Source organism: Metopolophium dirhodum, chromosome 5 (assembly GCF_019925205.1).
Source record: "Metopolophium dirhodum isolate CAU chromosome 5, ASM1992520v1, whole genome shotgun sequence".
In the NCBI taxonomy this organism is placed as follows: Eukaryota; Metazoa; Arthropoda; class Insecta; order Hemiptera; family Aphididae; genus Metopolophium; species Metopolophium dirhodum.
In genome coordinates, this window is record NC_083564.1 from 11,294,797 (window position 1) to 11,314,078 (window position 19,282).

Sequence of the window (19,282 nt, forward strand, 5' to 3'; positions counted from 1 at the left end):
ATTATTCAAAGGGTACCAGATTGTCAATGTATAAAAAATTTTGCTAGAGGTTAAATCGTAAAAAAAAAATTGAAGGAGGGTGTTGGTGCCAACAGGCAAATGCATTTTAGGAAAATCAAAAAAAAATTTGAATTAATTTTACTGTATGATCACACATTACCAAGTACAAAAACTAAAATCCTCAGCTTCTTAAACAGAAAAAACTATTTAAAATATTTATTTCATTAAACAAGGATTATTCAAAGGGTACCAGATTGTCAATGTATAAAAAATTTTGCTAGAGGTTAAATCGTAAAAAAAAAATTGAAGGAGGGTGTTGGTGCCAACAGGCAAATGCATTTTAGCAAACCAAAAAAAAATTTTGAAAAATTTAACTCTAGGAATACACATTACAAAGTACAAACTTAAATGCCCAGAATCTTAAACAGAAGAAACTATTCAAAATATTTAGTTCATTAAAGATAAGGATTATATAAAGGTACCAGATTGTCAATGTTTAAAAAATTTGGCTAGAGCTTAAATCATAAAAAAGAAATTGAAGGAGGGTGTTGGCGCCCGCAGGCAAATGCATTTTAGGAAACCAAAAAAAAATTTTGAATTAATTTTACTGTATGATCAAACATTACAAAGTACAAACTAAAATGCCCGGCTTCTTAAACAGAGAAAACTATTTAAAATATTTATTTCATTAAACAAGGATTATTCAAAGGGTACCAGATTGTCAATGTATAAAAAATTTGGCTAGAGGTAAATCGTAAAAAAAAAAATTGAAGGAGGGTGTTGGTGCCAACAGGCAAATGCATTTTTAAAAAGAAAAAAAAATTAAATAAATTATATTGTGGGAATACACATTACAAACATCCAACTAAAATGCCAAGAATCGTAAACAGAAAAAAATATTCAAAATATTTAGTTCATTCAAGAATGATTATTCACAGGGCCCCATGTTATCAATTTTAAAGTCAATACAAAATATTCAACTAGCGTTGCATTACTAAAAAAAAAAATTGAAGGAGGGTGTTGGCGCCCGCAGGCAAATGCATTTAAAAAAAAAAAAAAAATTAAATAAATTATATAGTGGGAATACCCATTACACACTTCCAACTAAAATGCCAATAATCATAAACAGAAAAAAATATTTAAAATATTTAGTTCATTCAAGAATGATTATTTACAGGGCACCAAGTTATCAATTTTAAAGTCAATACAAAATATTCAACTAGCGTTGCATAACTAAAAAAAAAAATTGAAGGAGGGTGTTGGCGCCCGCAGGCAAATGCATTTTAGGAAACCAAAAAAAAATTTGAATTAATTTTACTGTATGATCACACATTACCAAGTACAAAAACTAAAATCCCCAGCTTCTTAAACAGAAAAAACTATTTAAAATATTTATTTCATTAAACAAGGATTATTCAAAGGGTACCAGATTGTCAATGTATAAAAAATTTTGCTAGAGGTTAAATCGTAAAAAAAAAAATTGAAGGAGGGTGTTGGTGCCAACAGGCAAATGCATTTTAGGAAACCAAAAAAAAATTTTGAAAAATTTAACTCTAGGAATACACATTACAAAGTACAAACTTAAATGCCCAGAATCTTAAACAGAAGAAACTATTCAAAATATTTAGTTCATTAAAGATAAGGATTATATAAAGGTACCAAATTGTCAATGTTTAAAAAATTTGGCTAGAGCTTAAATCATAAAAAAGAAATTGAAGGAGGGTGTTGGCGCCCGCAGGCAAATGCATTTTAGGAAACCAAAAAAAAATTTAGAATTAATTTTACTGTATGATCAAACATTACAAAGTACAAACTAAAATGCCCGGCTTCTTAAACAGAGAAAACTATTTAAAATATTTATTTCATTAAACAAGGATTATTCAAAGGGTACCAGATTGTCAATGTATAAAAAATTTGGCTAGAGGTAAATCATAAAAAAAAAATTGAAGGAGGGTGTTGGCGCCTGCAGGCAAATGCATTTTTAAAAAGAAAAAAAAATTAAATAAATTATATTGTGGGAATACACATTACAAACATCCAACTAAAATGCCAAGAATCGTAAACAGAAAAAAATATTCAAAATATTTAGTTCATTCAAGAATGATTATTCACAGGGCCCCAAGTTATCAATTTTAAAGTCAATACAAAATATTCAACTAGCGTTGCATTACTAAAAAAAAAAATTGAAGGAGGGTGTTGGCGCCCGCAGGCAAATGCATTTTAGGTAACCAAAAAAAAATTTGAATTAATTTTACTGTATGATCACACATTACAAAGTACAAACTAAAATCCCCAGATTCCTAAACAGAAAAAACTATTTAAAATATTTATTTCATTAAACAAGGATTATTCAAAGGGTACCAGATTGTCAATGTATAAAAAATTTGGCTAGAGGTAAATCGTAAAAAAAAAAATTGAAGGAGGGTGTTGGTGCCAACAGGCAAATGCATTTTTAAAAAGAAAAAAAAATTAAATAAATTATATTGTGGGAATACACATTACAAACATCCAACTAAAATGCCAAGAATCGTAAACAGAAAAAAATATTCAAAATATTTAGTTCATTCAAGAATGATTATTCACAGGGCCCCATGTTATCAATTTTAAAGTCAATACAAAATATTCAACTAGCGTTGCATTACTAAAAAAAAAAATTGAAGGAGGGTGTTGGCGCCCGCAGGCAAATGCATTTAAAAAAAAAAAAAAAATTAAATAAATTATATAGTGGGAATACACATTACACACTTCCAACTAAAATGCCAATAATCATAAACAGAAAAAAATATTTAAAATATTTAGTTCATTCAAGAATGATTATTTACAGGGCACCAAGTTATCAATTTTAAAGTCAATACAAAATATTCAACTAGCGTTGCATAACTAAAAAAAAAAATTGAAGGAGGGTGTTGGCGCCCGCAGGCAAATGCATTTTAGGAAACCAAAAAAAAATTTGAATTAATTTTACTGTATGATCACACATTACAAAGTACAAAAACTAAAATCCCCAGCTTCTTAAACAGAAAAAAATATTTAAAATATTTATTTCATTAAACAAGGATTATTCAAAGGGTACCAGATTGTCAATGTATAAAAAATTTTGCTAGAGGTTAAATCGTAAAAAAAAAATTGAAGGAGGGTGTTGGTGCCAACAGGCAAATGCATTTTAGGAAAATCAAAAAAAAATTTGAATTAATTTTACTGTATGATCACACATTACCAAGTACAAAAACTAAAATCCTCAGCTTCTTAAACAGAAAAAACTATTTAAAATATTTATTTCATTAAACAAGGATTATTCAAAGGGTACCAGATTGTCAATGTATAAAAAATTTGGCTAGAGGTAAATCGTAAAAAAAAAAATTGAAGGAGGGTGTTGGTGCCAACAGGCAAATGCATTTTTAAAAAGAAAAAAAAATTAAATAAATTATATTGTGGGAATACACATTACAAACATCCAACTAAAATGCCAAGAATCGTAAACAGAAAAAAATATTCAAAATATTTAGTTCATTCAAGAATGATTATTCACAGGGCCCCATGTTATCAATTTTAAAGTCAATACAAAATATTCAACTAGCGTTGCATTACTAAAAAAAAAAATTGAAGGAGGGTGTTGGCGCCCGCAGGCAAATGCATTTAAAAAAAAAAAAAAAATTAAATAAATTATATAGTGGGAATACACATTACACACTTCCAACTAAAATGCCAATAATCATAAACAGAAAAAAATATTTAAAATATTTAGTTCATTCAAGAATGATTATTTACAGGGCACCAAGTTATCAATTTTAAAGTCAATACAAAATATTCAACTAGCGTTGCATAACTAAAAAAAAAAATTGAAGGAGGGTGTTGGCGCCCGCAGGCAAATGCATTTTAGGAAACCAAAAAAAAATTTGAATTAATTTTACTGTATGATCACACATTACAAAGTACAAAAACTAAAATCCCCAGCTTCTTAAACAGAAAAAAATATTTAAAATATTTATTTCATTAAACAAGGATTATTCAAAGGGTACCAGATTGTCAATGTATAAAAAATTTTGCTAGAGGTTAAATCGTAAAAAAAAAATTGAAGGAGGGTGTTGGTGCCAACAGGCAAATGCATTTTAGGAAAATCAAAAAAAAATTTGAATTAATTTTACTGTATGATCACACATTACCAAGTACAAAAACTAAAATCCTCAGCTTCTTAAACAGAAAAAACTATTTAAAATATTTATTTCATTAAACAAGGATTATTCAAAGGGTACCAGATTGTCAATGTATAAAAAATTTTGCTAGAGGTTAAATCATAAAAAAAAAATTGAAGGAGGGTGTTGGTGCCAACAGGCAAATGCATTTTAGCAAACCAAAAAAAAATTTTGAAAAATTTAACTCTAGGAATACACATTACAAAGTACAAACTTAAATGCCCAGAATCTTAAACAGAAGAAACTATTCAAAATATTTAGTTCATTAAAGATAAGGATTATATAAAGGTACCAGATTGTCAATGTTTAAAAAATTTGGCTAGAGCTTAAATCATAAAAAAGAAATTGAAGGAGGGTGTTGGCGCCCGCAGGCAAATGCATTTTAGGAAACCAAAAAAAAATTTTGAATTAATTTTACTGTATGATCAAACATTACAAAGTACAAACTAAAATGCCCGGCTTCTTAAACAGAGAAAACTATTTAAAATATTTATTTCATTAAACAAGGATTATTCAAAGGGTACCAGATTGTCAATGTATAAAAAATTTGGCTAGAGGTAAATCGTAAAAAAAAAAATTGAAGGAGGGTGTTGGTGCCAACAGGCAAATGCATTTTTAAAAAGAAAAAAAAATTAAATAAATTATATTGTGGGAATACACATTACAAACATCCAACTAAAATGCCAAGAATCGTAAACAGAAAAAAATATTCAAAATATTTAGTTCATTCAAGAATGATTATTCACAGGGCCCCATGTTATCAATTTTAAAGTCAATACAAAATATTCAACTAGCGTTGCATTACTAAAAAAAAAAATTGAAGGAGGGTGTTGGCGCCCGCAGGCAAATGCATTTAAAAAAAAAAAAAAAATTAAATAAATTATATAGTGGGAATACCCATTACACACTTCCAACTAAAATGCCAATAATCATAAACAGAAAAAAATATTTAAAATATTTAGTTCATTCAAGAATGATTATTTACAGGGCACCAAGTTATCAATTTTAAAGTCAATACAAAATATTCAACTAGCGTTGCATAACTAAAAAAAAAAATTGAAGGAGGGTGTTGGCGCCCGCAGGCAAATGCATTTTAGGAAACCAAAAAAAAATTTGAATTAATTTTACTGTATGATCACACATTACCAAGTACAAAAACTAAAATCCCCAGCTTCTTAAACAGAAAAAACTATTTAAAATATTTATTTCATTAAACAAGGATTATTCAAAGGGTACCAGATTGTCAATGTATAAAAAATTTTGCTAGAGGTTAAATCGTAAAAAAAAAATTGAAGGAGGGTGTTGGTGCCAACAGGCAAATGCATTTTAGGAAACCAAAAAAAAATTTTGAAAAATTTAACTCTAGGAATACACATTACAAAGTACAAACTTAAATGCCCAGAATCTTAAACAGAAGAAACTATTCAAAATATTTAGTTCATTAAAGATAAGGATTATATAAAGGTACCAAATTGTCAATGTTTAAAAAATTTGGCTAGAGCTTAAATCATAAAAAAGAAATTGAAGGAGGGTGTTGGCGCCCGCAGGCAAATGCATTTTAGGAAACCAAAAAAAAATTTAGAATTAATTTTACTGTATGATCAAACATTACAAAGTACAAACTAAAATGCCCGGCTTCTTAAACAGAGAAAACTATTTAAAATATTTATTTCATTAAACAAGGATTATTCAAAGGGTACCAGATTGTCAATGTATAAAAAATTTGGCTAGAGGTAAATCATAAAAAAAAAATTGAAGGAGGGTGTTGGCGCCTGCAGGCAAATGCATTTTTAAAAAGAAAAAAAAATTAAATAAATTATATTGTGGGAATACACATTACAAACATCCAACTAAAATGCCAAGAATCGTAAACAGAAAAAAATATTCAAAATATTTAGTTCATTCAAGAATGATTATTCACAGGGCCCCAAGTTATCAATTTTAAAGTCAATACAAAATATTCAACTAGCGTTGCATTACTAAAAAAAAAAATTGAAGGAGGGTGTTGGCGCCCGCAGGCAAATGCATTTTAGGTAACCAAAAAAAAATTTGAATTAATTTTACTGTATGATCACACATTACAAAGTACAAACTAAAATCCCCAGATTCCTAAACAGAAAAAACTATTTAAAATATTTATTTCATTAAACAAGGATTATTCAAAGGGTACCAGATTGTCAATGTATAAAAAATTAGGCTAGAGGTTAAATCATAAAAAAAAAATTGAAGGAGGGTGTTGGTGCCCGCAGGCAAATGCATTTTTAAAAAGAAAAAAAAATTAAATAAATTATATTGTGGGAATACACATTACAAAGTACAAATTAAAATCCCCAGAATCGTAAACAGAAAAAAATATTCAAAATATTTAGTTCATTCAAGAATGATTATTCACAGGGCCCCAAGTTATCAATTTTAAAGTCAATACAAAATATTCAACTAGCGTTGCATTACTAAAAAAAAAAATTGAAGGAGGGTGTTGGCGCCCGCAGGCAAATGCATTTTAGGTAACCAAAAAAAAATTTGAATTAATTTTACTGTATACAAAATATTCAAGTAGAGTTACATAACAAAAAAAAATTGAAGGAGGGTGTTGGCGCCGGCTTGTCAGTGTTTAAAAAATTTATATAGAAAGATTTAGATAGGAATTAAATAACAGAAAAAAATTCTCTGAAGACTTACAAATTTAAAAATATTCATATTAAAAATCATAATTGAATTAAATTTATGAAAAAAAATTGAAAGGGGAACGTGGGCTACCGCAGGCAAACGCATTTTAAGAAGCAGATAAAAAATTTTAAAAAAATCATATTGCACCAGGTTGTTAGTGTTTTAAAAAAAGATATATATAAAAGAATCAAAAAAAGTTAAATATATAAAAAAATAAATTGAATGGGGAACGTGAGACAACCTAGCCAGTCTCTTTTCAAATTATATATTATGTACACAGGTACTCATCGTACTCACAGGTATAGCCGGTTAATCTTGAAAAATATTTATACAAAAAAAATTACTAGAGTTTAATGAAGTGAAAAAATAATTGTTTGAGAAATCTGGGTGAAATAACACTAAACAAAAGAATACGCTGGAAGCTAAATACTGCAATACACATTAACAACAATCTAAAAACTAGGTGTTCTTTACATTATAATAATGCGAATAGTTATTATGATCAGAGGTGTATCACGGTAATATATGTATTAGAAAATGTATAAAAATGAATGTAAATTATAAAGGATGCAAAGAAATTAAATGAGAAAAGGTCCTGCACGGACTCTACTATGTGATTGTAATTTATGAAGGACATAAAATGTTTAATTTAAAATAATATTGTGTTTGGTGGGTCCACAGTCAATATTAAATTACAAACTATAAAGTCTAAATGCAAATAAAAACATAGTTTTAGTCTTTGTAAATATGTGCGGAAAAAAATTAGATTTAGTACAATGTAAAAAAATGTGGAAAGGAAACCCTGAGAATTCTTTGACAATAGGATATTAAAACACAAAACCATATATTAAATTAAAACTATTGATTTTATACATTTTCTATTTACAAAAACTCATAAGTATTGAACACTTTATAAAACCCTGATAAAATAATATTTTGTTATATTTTAAAATACATTTTATAATTTGTTGTGGTAAAAAAATCATTATTTAATGTTGGCTGTATTTAAATTTTTAATAACTATACTGGTACAACTCTTGCTGACAGTCTTTAAGACCGTGTTAAAAACTATGATAATTAGTTAACATCTAATTTCCTGCCCTATCCTAACCTAACCTAACCAAATTAATAATATTTAAATATTTCCTTTCATTGTTATGTTTACAATATCGATTACCTTGATAGTTAGTAGGAAAAGATCATCGCAAAGCTCACGACCAGTGATGGTAGTCGTCTATCATTACCATAGCTTCAACTAACCGTAGGTTTACCTAACTAACCTTCTTATGACTTATTAGGACACATTGAATAAAAAGATCCTGATTTGCCGGTTGCTGAACTTAAGTGTTTGATTATCAAGTTGATCCTTAGATTGTTGACACCTTAATCCATGCTATGGATGAAGCCCATAGATAATAAAGATATGGATAGTCCACGCCTATGTTAAATACATTTTAGGCCGCGTTCCCGCGAAAGGCAATTGAGGCTCCTTTATATTGAAAGTCGATACTCGATATTGGTATACTTTATTTGGCCTCAATTGTTCCCCTCGAAGACCGCTGATAAGACCATTATGTTATATCTTTATTATCTATGATGGAGCCATACCCAGCTCACTCTTGTAAACAATTTGAAGCAGTGGCGTAGCCGGGGGGGAGGGCAGAGGGGCCATGCCCCCCCCCATCGACCGTGTTTTTTATTATTATTGTTTTATATCAGTACGTCCATAGTATTAAAAAAGTAGAAATGTTATTCATTATCACGATTTATGATGGTCTTCTTAAATCGTGTTTATTATATATATCTGTGCTGCTGTAGTTGTACCTATTCGGTTACAAACGTGAGTGTGGTGATACGTCATGGTATCACCACTTACTAACACGTCTAATGTTACCAATCGTTTTGTCTAGGTTAACCTAACCGGCGCGACCAATTTTATCTACATTGTAGTTTCTACAGCCATCGTGATCAGTCGTGATCAGTCAAATTAATACATTTTAAAATATGTTTTGTAAGTGTAAAACGATATTTTGTATATTTTATATTTATTTTTATATGTGTAGTTAATAATTTATTTAAAAATAATTTTTGAAAATGTAAGCCGATTTAATTTTTTTTCATTTGTAGTAATTATTAAGTTAAGTATTAAATAAAGACATTACAATTATTATGTACAATAAAAACGTCGTTAAATATGAAATTATATACCTATACCTAAAATTCTGATTACTTAAAAGTAAAAAAAATGTTTATGGCCCGCGGTAAAAATTTTTTTTTTTTCTGGCCCGAGGTAAAAAAAGTTTGGCCACCACTGGTCTAGGCGATCAGCAGTGAATTTTATATATCGTCGGCTACCCAGTAACCCACTGTTTTAGTCATTCTTTAAACCTCTGTCTCTCAAAGGCATGCGAGGTATCTTCAATTAAAAATATGAACGGTATAATTGGTACAGTTGCTACATTTTTTTCTTATTCAGCGAAACGTATGGATAAATTAAAACATTTCATTGATGCAGGTAATTCTAATAAAAGTGGTCATAATACAAAAAAAACAAAATTAAAAAAATTTTGTGAAACACGATGATCGACAACGGTTGATCGACATGATTCACTTATAACATTCAAAGAACTGTACATTTATATAATTTCTACTCTAGAACATCTTGAGAAATATGATACAAATCCTGAAACGTCAACCAAAGCGTCGTTATATGTGAGTGCTATAACTAAGAGTGATTTCCTTATCTCTCTGGAAGTAGCTGTAACTTGCTTCTCATATATAATACAATTAAGTCAAGTACTACAAAGTAAACAGCAGGACCTATCTAAAGCTTTAAATGATGTTATGATTGTTAGAGAAGCTTTAGAAGCCATTCGAGAAGATGCTGATAAATCCTTTAAGGAAATAATGAAAAATGTTACCACAATAGCTTCTGAACTTGAAATTGAAATACGCATGCCTCGAATCTGTGGGAGACAAACTGCCCGAAACAATGTCAATGCCAAAGACGCAGAGGAATATTATAAAATAGTAATATTTATACCATTTCTTGATAATTTAATCTTACAGTTGCATTCAAGATTTGATAAAATACTAGAAACAATTATACCACTAGAAGGACTCATACCATCTAATTTGTCACATTATGATGACCAAGCAATCTTAGCTGCTGCTTCTATTTACGAGGATGACTTTTTAGTTAGCATGAATACATGTTTGAAAGCCGAGTTATTCATACGGAGAAATCAATGGCAATTGAGAGAAAATTTACCAGAGACTGCTGTAGAAGCAATTCAACACTGCACAGAGCTTTTTCCAAATATAAAGAAGATTCTTCAATTATTTGCTACTCTGCCTGTAACATCCACTACTCCAGAACGTACATTTTCAGTTCTTAAAAGACTGAAAACATATTTAAGAGCTACAATGAATGAAGAAAGGTTGAATGGTTTGGCCTTAGCTACAATAAATAAAGATGAATTGGAATATGAAAACGTAGAAAAAGATATAATGACTGCATTTATAAATAAATCTCCTAGGAGGATGAAAGTTGTAGATTGGACATAATAATAGTATTAAATATATTTACCTTATATTTATTAAGTTGTTTGCAATAAATTATTATAAATAAAAAGTTGTTAAATATTTTGTTAATTTCAGCCGGATGTATTTAGTGTTATATGTAGTCACATAATAAGTATACGAATTATCTCAATTATTTTTTATAATTAAAACAGTAAAAATTTAATTTTTATAAGTTTTTTATTGCCCCCCCCCCTTTTTAGAAATCCTGGCTACGCCACTGATTTGAAGCACATAAAAGCGATCAACGCGTCTCTATTAATGATTTATCAGCATCTAAGCCCAGCCCACCTTCGTATTATTCTCTATGAAAAAAGTAAATTTAAGACAAATTTGTAAATCAATGCACAGTCTCTCTATTGTACCTACTAATATTTGTGATTTCATAAATTTTCAGTATTTTATATTATTAGATTGGGAAAACATAAGACAATATAATTTACACAAGACTGTGGCTAACACAATCATATTTTGATAAAAGTATATGATATAAGTACCTTCTATATTTGAATTAATCGTTTTTTTTTCGGGTCATTTATTGGTGGACGGCACTTAACCTACGGTCCCTCAACTTACTGAGGCAAACTTGAGGCATTTCCTTTTAGGAAATTAATTAAATCCTCAAACATAACTCTTAATTCAAGAGTTTGTAACTACTACAATCATAATATAATATGAGTATAGTATATTTCGTAATATTTTTTTATACTATTTACTGTTAGTGAAATATTAAGTTTGTATTTCAAATATAATATATTTTATGATATTTATGGACGACACTTGCACCATGGCCCCTCGATATAGTAATGTGGCAACCCGGCACATCTCTTTTAGATAAATGATTAAATACTTAATCAAGTCTTCCAATTTACTAAACATTTATATTTTGTAGATGATTTGAAGAAAAATTTAAAATTGAAGAGAGACTGTGTGAATTAACAACATTTTTGGTATGAAATGTTTATTTGAACACCTGTTATAATGTGTTATATTGAACTTAAGTTAATTTTTTATAATGTACTATAGTAAACATTTGAACATTTATTACAATATACGTATATTATACATAGATTTCAAGTATGATTTTTTTTAGTTTTTTTTTTGAAAGCTACCTACTACAATACAAGACACTTTATTTTTATATTTTGAAGCAATATATGTTTTGGATTATTTAGATCTATATAAACTAAATTTCAGACCCATAGTATTTAAAGTTTGTGTGATCAAAGTCGTGAAACCAAATTTTATCAGACTCTACTAGAATGTTGTAGTTAAATTAAACTATAATAAGTATGTGGTATAACCTTCTATGATAATTTGTTATGAATATAATATTTTAAGTACCTAATAGCTCAAATTTAGCACTTTTATGGTACTTAATACATTTTCCTAATATTTTAACAGAAATTATGGAGCTAAAAATATAGAAATACCTATATTATGTCACGGTCCATAGTTCATAGTTTTGTTTCATTTATAATAATAATGCTTTTTAATATACTTTTTCATGAATTAATATTTATTACAGTTGGCTTTTATGATTTGTTTGAACTATTAGTACGTATTTTTTTTGGGAGATCCCTATTATTAAAACACCGTTACCAATATGCGTTTTTTTTGGGTTAGTTATAGAAAAATAAATTACATTAATAGCAATAATATTAAAAAATATGGTTGATAATTTATTGTTTTTCGTATGATTTTATATCATTCAATTCAAACTTAAAACATCCTACAGTGAGTAACTTTTACTTACCTAACATACTCCTGGTTACTGAGTTACTCCTATAAATTGAAAGGTACTATTTACCAACTGTACAGTAGAGTGGCAAAGTTACTTATCCAACCTTCTTTTTTTAGCTTTAAAATAATTAGGGTCATGCTCTTAGTAAATAAGATATACTTTTAATAATATATTTTTATTCCAATTATAATGTAACTACTAATTTCTTTTCTTTTTTAGATTTCATTAAGTGGACCATTGATATCGAAACAATTAACAAATATGCGCATTCCAATTTCAAAAGAAGAAAGGCTGATTAGGATTGAAGCAATGAATTTGATTTTTAAATGTTTTTACAAGACTACCGCTAGCGAACCGCGGCGGCCAAACCGCGCGTCTGAACAGGTCTATTGGAAAAGCATTGTTTAATTTTAGAGAGAGGAAGCGGTCGACCGCTCGAAAATTAAACAAGAGCGGTCACAAGCAGCCGACTGCGCCGATCAGCGGCGCTGTTTTTCCCGAATGAATATGCCAATTGAATAACCCGTGTTTAATCGTCGGCGGTTATCCGCCGCGGATAAAAACTGCGACCGCGCGCGGCCAAACCGCTCCGTGTGTAACCAGCTGAGGATGTCAGATTTTTAGCGCACCATTTATTTCTCTCTCTGACCCAATCATTGTAGTGTTTTCTTAATCGTACATTTGGTATGCTACGCGTGGGTCAAAGATGGAAAACAAATAGTGCGCTGACATCCCAACCGGCAACAAGTTTACACGAGTGAGCTGGGTATGGCTCCATCATAGATAATAAAGATATTGATAGGACATAATGGTCTAATCAGCGGTCTTATTATCTATGGGCTTCATTCATAGCATGGATTAAGGTGTCAACAATCAAAGGATCAACTTGATAATCAAACACTTAAGTTTGGCAACCTGCATCTCAGGATCTTATTATTCAAAGTGTCCTAATGAGTCATAAGAAGGTTAGTTAGGTAAACCTATGGTTGGTTGAAGCCAAAGAGTCAATAAGGCCTTTGCAATTCAAGATCTTTTCCTACGTATTCGGTATTGTTAACATAACTATTCTACCTTTACACTTTTTCTTCCCCCGTCTCTCACAGCTATATACAGGTTCAGCCACTCTCATTCCACACCTCCATATGATCGGTATTCTGTCTATCCATCTCTTCTTCAGTCTTCTCGTCCATCATTTCTCCCCTAAATTAACTTCTATAGCCACTCTCACTATCTCTTATCATACAGTGACCGAACCACCTAAACCTATTCTCTCTTGTTTTCATTGCAATATGTACACTACCCTTAATTAATTAATTTCTTATTCTATCCTCTTTTGTACCTTAACACCTTACTTATTATTCTCATATCTGCTACTCTCACTCCACTTACCTACCCTAACCTTACATTTCTTTTTCATTTTTCCCTTTCATACACCAAACATTCTGAAATCCTGTTGACCCATTTCCTTATCTTCGACATATCACACACTTCCTAATTCCTATTCACTCAGTCTCTAGTTACCTACAAGTCATCGTACTTGATTATCGGTGAAAATATTTAAATATCATTGAGCGAATTCCCTACTCGAAAGAATTGCTTAAAAAAATATCATACCTCACCAATTTTCTAATTTTGAACACGACTTTATCGATAGCCCGAATAGCGTTATACCAGTATAGTTACAATACAAATATTGAAAATTTTCGGGCAATACATCCCCTGATCAATTAACTATAATAAAAAAAAACCTACTGAGAAATAAGAAAATACATACCCCGTGACGGAATCAAAATCTGCTACGAAACTTAGTCTTCGAAACACTGAAACGTTCACACATTTCAATCTGCTTATGATATATTATTCCCAGTTTGAAAATGTTCACTGACGAATACCATTTCTGAAATAACACGCATCTTATGCAGTAAAATGTTCTACAATATTCTAATGACCTATGCGTTACAGTCTACAGATATTATATAAACCTACCAATAAATACCTAATATTAATTTTTATTACACAGAGTTTGTATTTTTAAATGTTGTATTCAAGGATTTATTAGTTTTATTTGTATACCTAACAACAATTACATTTATTCACAAGTCAGTTATCAACTAGAACTCGACTACGAGTAAGACAGCGTTTGGATTGTTCGGACTGGCGTATAATTTATTATTATTATACATTGTGCCTTTGGTAGGCAGTAGTAAACGTATATGCTTCTACATTACTTAGTTAACAGATTTTCGTTTGAGGTGTTCTCTTAAAACCCAAATATTTAATGCCCGTATCCCGTATGCATAGAAGATGTATGTTTCACATTTAACGAAAACTAAAACTATCGTGACGGAACTGAATTACGAAGAACGTATAAAACAAAAATAATCGTCACCAAGTGATAGGGTATAATCTGCTATGTACTTACAAATCATATTAAATAACATTAATCATTATGTATTTTCTTATTTTGTTAGGTAGGTATAAAAACCTACCTTCCTACTTATAAAAGCATTACCTTATCATTGATTTAAAATTTTAAAAATTATTCTACTATAACAATAAATTAACAGTTGTAGGCAAAGTATTATAATTTAAGGTATTTTTCATAATATCCTAATTTTTGTACACCTATAACAACTACTCTACGTCTAGCGGGTATATAAGTTTGTCTGACAATAAATATTTACATTAGGTTTACCGCGTCCACAGAGTAGTAGGACAAAACTTACGTAATTATTTATTCTTCTGGCGAAACGCGGTCCCTTTGAGTGTATAATATTGTCTAGTGTCAGAGCTGTGCGTCTCCGTCAAGGAAAATGCAGCGCGCGTCTTCATATATCCGATCCAAAAGTTCAGTCTGGAAGTATTGAGATTAATGACATTTATAAAAATAGGCACCTAGCTTAATATGCTTAATAGCACCTAACGAAATATGTGAGTACGTATTGGAATCGCTGTTCGTCTCAAACGATTGTCATTTTCCATAGATTATTTATAATTATAACCTAACCGTCCCAATCATAGAAAATATATATATGGTCCTAACCGATGGATGATGAATATTTTTACATTATCTTCAAAAAAACATTTATTTGTTTCTACTAGACGCAAATGCGGTAAATTGAATTCAAATTTATAATATAGATAACGGTTTTTTTACTTGGTAACAATTTATTTATTACTTGGTTTATAAACAAATTCTAATTGATATAAAATAGTAATTATATAAAAATAGTTTTATTGATCCCAATATTTAAAAATAGTGTTTCAAATAAAATAATAAAAAAAATTTAAGAAATACCTATTAATTAATATGTATTACCTAAATAACAAAATAACTAAATAAATTCGTGTTTTTTTTTAAACATTTTCACGTCCCCCCCCTCCCCCTTACGAAATTGTGTCACTCCTCCTTAGAGTGGTGCGCCCCTTAGGTCAAGAGCCCTTGAAATAGTGCATGTTAAAAAATCAGCTGTATCCTCCCCCCCACCCTTTGACAAAATCATTTGACTCATTTAGCTACTTTATGAATTAAGAACGATACATTGAACGTACAAAACTGTACCTACCTACATAATAGTTATCAACCTATTAACCCATCAATAATATTATATTTTTTATTGTGTACACTAATCGATTGGTATATACAAAATAACGTTAAGTTATAAATGGGACGTGGATTTAAATGCATTAAAAATAAGAAAAATGTCTTAAAAATACGATTTAATGCACTTATATTACAAAGCTTAATAAAATGGCCAGAAAAATTAAAAGTCCAATTTAAACGAATATAAAATAGAATTTAGATAAGTGTATAGGTAGTGTATTCGTTATATTTTGAGTTTCATTATAGCACATCAGTCGATCAGATGCTATTTAATATTTTAAAATAAAAAAATTCGATAGTAATTCCATATTGGCAAGTGTTGATTTCTATAACTGAAGACTGAAGTTATAGTATCGAACATAATGGGTACGTAAAAAAATAGAAATATAAGAAAAAAAATTACCTTTATTTAATTGTTTTTAATTTTTTTCTAATAAGTTTTTATAAAATTGACTTTATTCCATATAAATGTTCTAATTTCATTTTTCAATTCGTTGATAATATATAAAACGAATTTTTTGCTTGGAAAGCAATGTTTTAGAAAATTCAGAAAATGCAGTTTATATTTAAATATTATAAATAATAATTTCTGATGCATTAATGCGGAAGAGTGAGGGGGTTGTCCACCCCCTATGAAAATAAAAAAATATTTATAATTCATGTTTATACCGATTTTCTACCGAAAAAATAAATTACTTTAATCTCAATATTATTTATTAGTCAACGATATCTTTGATCAGAATCGTTTTTCGTTTGTTCGTTTTGTATTTTAATAATTTATACGTGGATAGGTATATTATTATTACTAATAATTATAGTAGTTGTGTTTGTTTTATTTCATTAATTTATTTAGTACTATACCAATAAATTATATATTAATTAATAATTTTTAAAACATTGTGTTCAAAAAAATAAAAAAAAAATGTGATTGTAATTAGAGTCTTGTAATGTACCTACCTATATTTAAAAAATAAATAAATATAATAATAACTATTGAACTTTTAGGGACATAATAGGTAACCCATTCGTGTATGTAGTATTACACTATTTATATAGGTATATTTATATACCTATACGAGTATATGAGTAGGTATATTATTCATAAGTGCGCACACGTCAGGATAGGCAGTTGACCATTAAACCAAAATATTTATATATTTATATTAAGTACCCTGTATAGAGGTATTCACCTATTAATTATAATTATTCTACAAACAGGGACTGGAAAAACGACGACGGCGTTTATATCTCGCGTATTTTATACATTTCTAGTCCGGAACTAAAATATGCGCCTACAACACTTGGATAGCACATTTTTCGTGACATTAAATATTTGTTTTAAGTCTTAAAAGTAAATTTAAGCCCCAAAAGAATATAAAAACAAACTTACTTTAATTATCGACTCTTTCGGCGGAATCCGTGACGTGTGTGAACTGCGACGCCCATGAGGAAACGCTCCAGAATACAGCCAGAACTTAGAATATTGTGATTTATGAAAAATAAAATTATACGAAACGCAGTAAGTTTTTTGCTCATATCTTCTTTGCTTATTCAAATTTTAGAATTTTTAATCGACTGTGTCTTCTGCAACGACTTTGAGATTTGCCATAGATTAAATAAATAAATGATAGATATTATACTAGGTACGTCAATATGATGAATCCACGGATATAATATTATAATGCAACTTTTTATATCAAAGAGTTCCGTGTTAAGGACCAATTTGTTCATTGAAATTTGATATGACAATAAACCAAAATAGTTTATAATTTTGAATTTGAATTATAATAATAGGATATAGGTATTATTTAAATTATTATTTTCGTTTATCAATTTAATTATTGATTAAGTTGGTGAATAGATATCAGAAGCACAAGAATATTTTTATAAGAGCATATTGTATTTTATGAATTATTAAATAAAAATGTTTATTGTTTGTATTAATACCTACACCATAATAGGGAACTAAAATTTTGTAAATGATGTACAAATGTATTTTTGGTGTTTTAAGGCTGCAGTAAGATCAATTTATGAGAATCCTTGCATTAAATTGTTAGGATTATTTGATATGAATAATTATTTTATTACATATAGGTTTATTACATATTGGTAAGTCGATCAGAAACTATATTTACACTGAATGTTAATAGTAAAAAGCTATTAAAAAATCTATTATTTGTATTTATTTGTTAATAATTAAGACTTAAATATTAGCAGTAGCAGTAATCTTGTTCCTTTCACAAAATGTTTTTTAATTATTTTTAATTTAATTTACATTTATCCCAAACTGATCTCTGAATAATCATTCAATGATGAATTTAATAGTTACATTCTCGGTTATATTAATTGGATTATAAATTAAAATAAACTACAGTTTCCAGCTTCTACTACAACATTATTTTATATTTTATTTTATGTTTTTAATTTTTTAAACGCAGTCTGCACCTCGTGTTGGTGATTTTACACGTAATATAATAAAATTGATACTACTGATGAGTAGGTAAGTACCGTATTGTTTAATCAAATTATTTACACGATTATTAACTAAAAAAATATCTATGAAGTATAAACATCCGCATTTCTATTAACTATAAATTCATAATTGTATGAGCTATAATACATGTTACATATATTTTTCGAAAAAACTATTTAAAAAAACAAGAATAATTCCTATTTTATGTCACACGGGTTGAACTAGCAACTGACTGCTACGACAACTGTGCAATTTTTTTTAAGCATAATACGTTTTAAAAACGTCCAGAAAAGAGTTTGTTTTAAGACTGTCTGTCTTGATAACAACTAATTTAATTTAGAGTGTATTGTTATATTATATTATAATGAAATTAATAATTATAGTAAAATATATAATTGCAAGACATTTAATACCTATATCTATAGCCATCTAGGGTATAAACTACACTAAAAAAGGTGTAAGTATGCTAATAAAATATATGAGGTGTTTAATGTATTTATGTATATAAAAATATAAAATATAAAGATTAATAACATTATATTGTTTTAAATACTTCGCGCAAACCTAAGGTGATACCCGGCGTATAGTATAACATGCAAAAAGGTGCGTATTAAACTTGGCGTGGTGAAACGAAGACGGTCTCGCGTATTTTATACATTGCGCTATTGGGATTAAACTTATAAATGCTTCTACGTCACCTAGTTAACAGATTGTCCGTGGCAATGAATATTTAATTTAATTCTAAAAAGTAATTAATGTAAAATAGTAGGTAATAATATGAAAACAAACTTACTCGTAAACATCTACTCTTCCGGTGAAACGTAGCTAGAGTGCCGCCATCGCCGAAGAAACAGCTATCTTCATCCATCTTCATCTAATCACCTCACTCCGATGAACTGAAACTTGAAAGTATCGAAATATTTTATGAAAATAACCTGATCAAACGAAATTTGCGAGTTTGTGTTACAACTTATCCGGTTTAACGAACTGTCCGTTTATATTTGTAGCCTATTATTTTT

General features: G+C 29.0%; 1 long non-coding RNA gene across 1 annotated transcript; it reads right to left on the reverse strand.

The window, feature by feature from the left end:
• Window positions 1-13,996: 13,996 nt before the first annotated feature.
• On the reverse strand, window positions 13,997-19,251 carry LOC132944418 (uncharacterized). The gene is made up of 3 exons (XR_009664458.1): window positions 19,057-19,251; window positions 14,913-15,040; window positions 13,997-14,083 (listed from the first exon to the last, which is right to left on the reverse strand). It is a non-coding gene; the product is annotated as an uncharacterized LOC132944418 (long non-coding RNA).
• Between the last annotated feature and the right edge of the window lie 31 nt (window positions 19,252-19,282).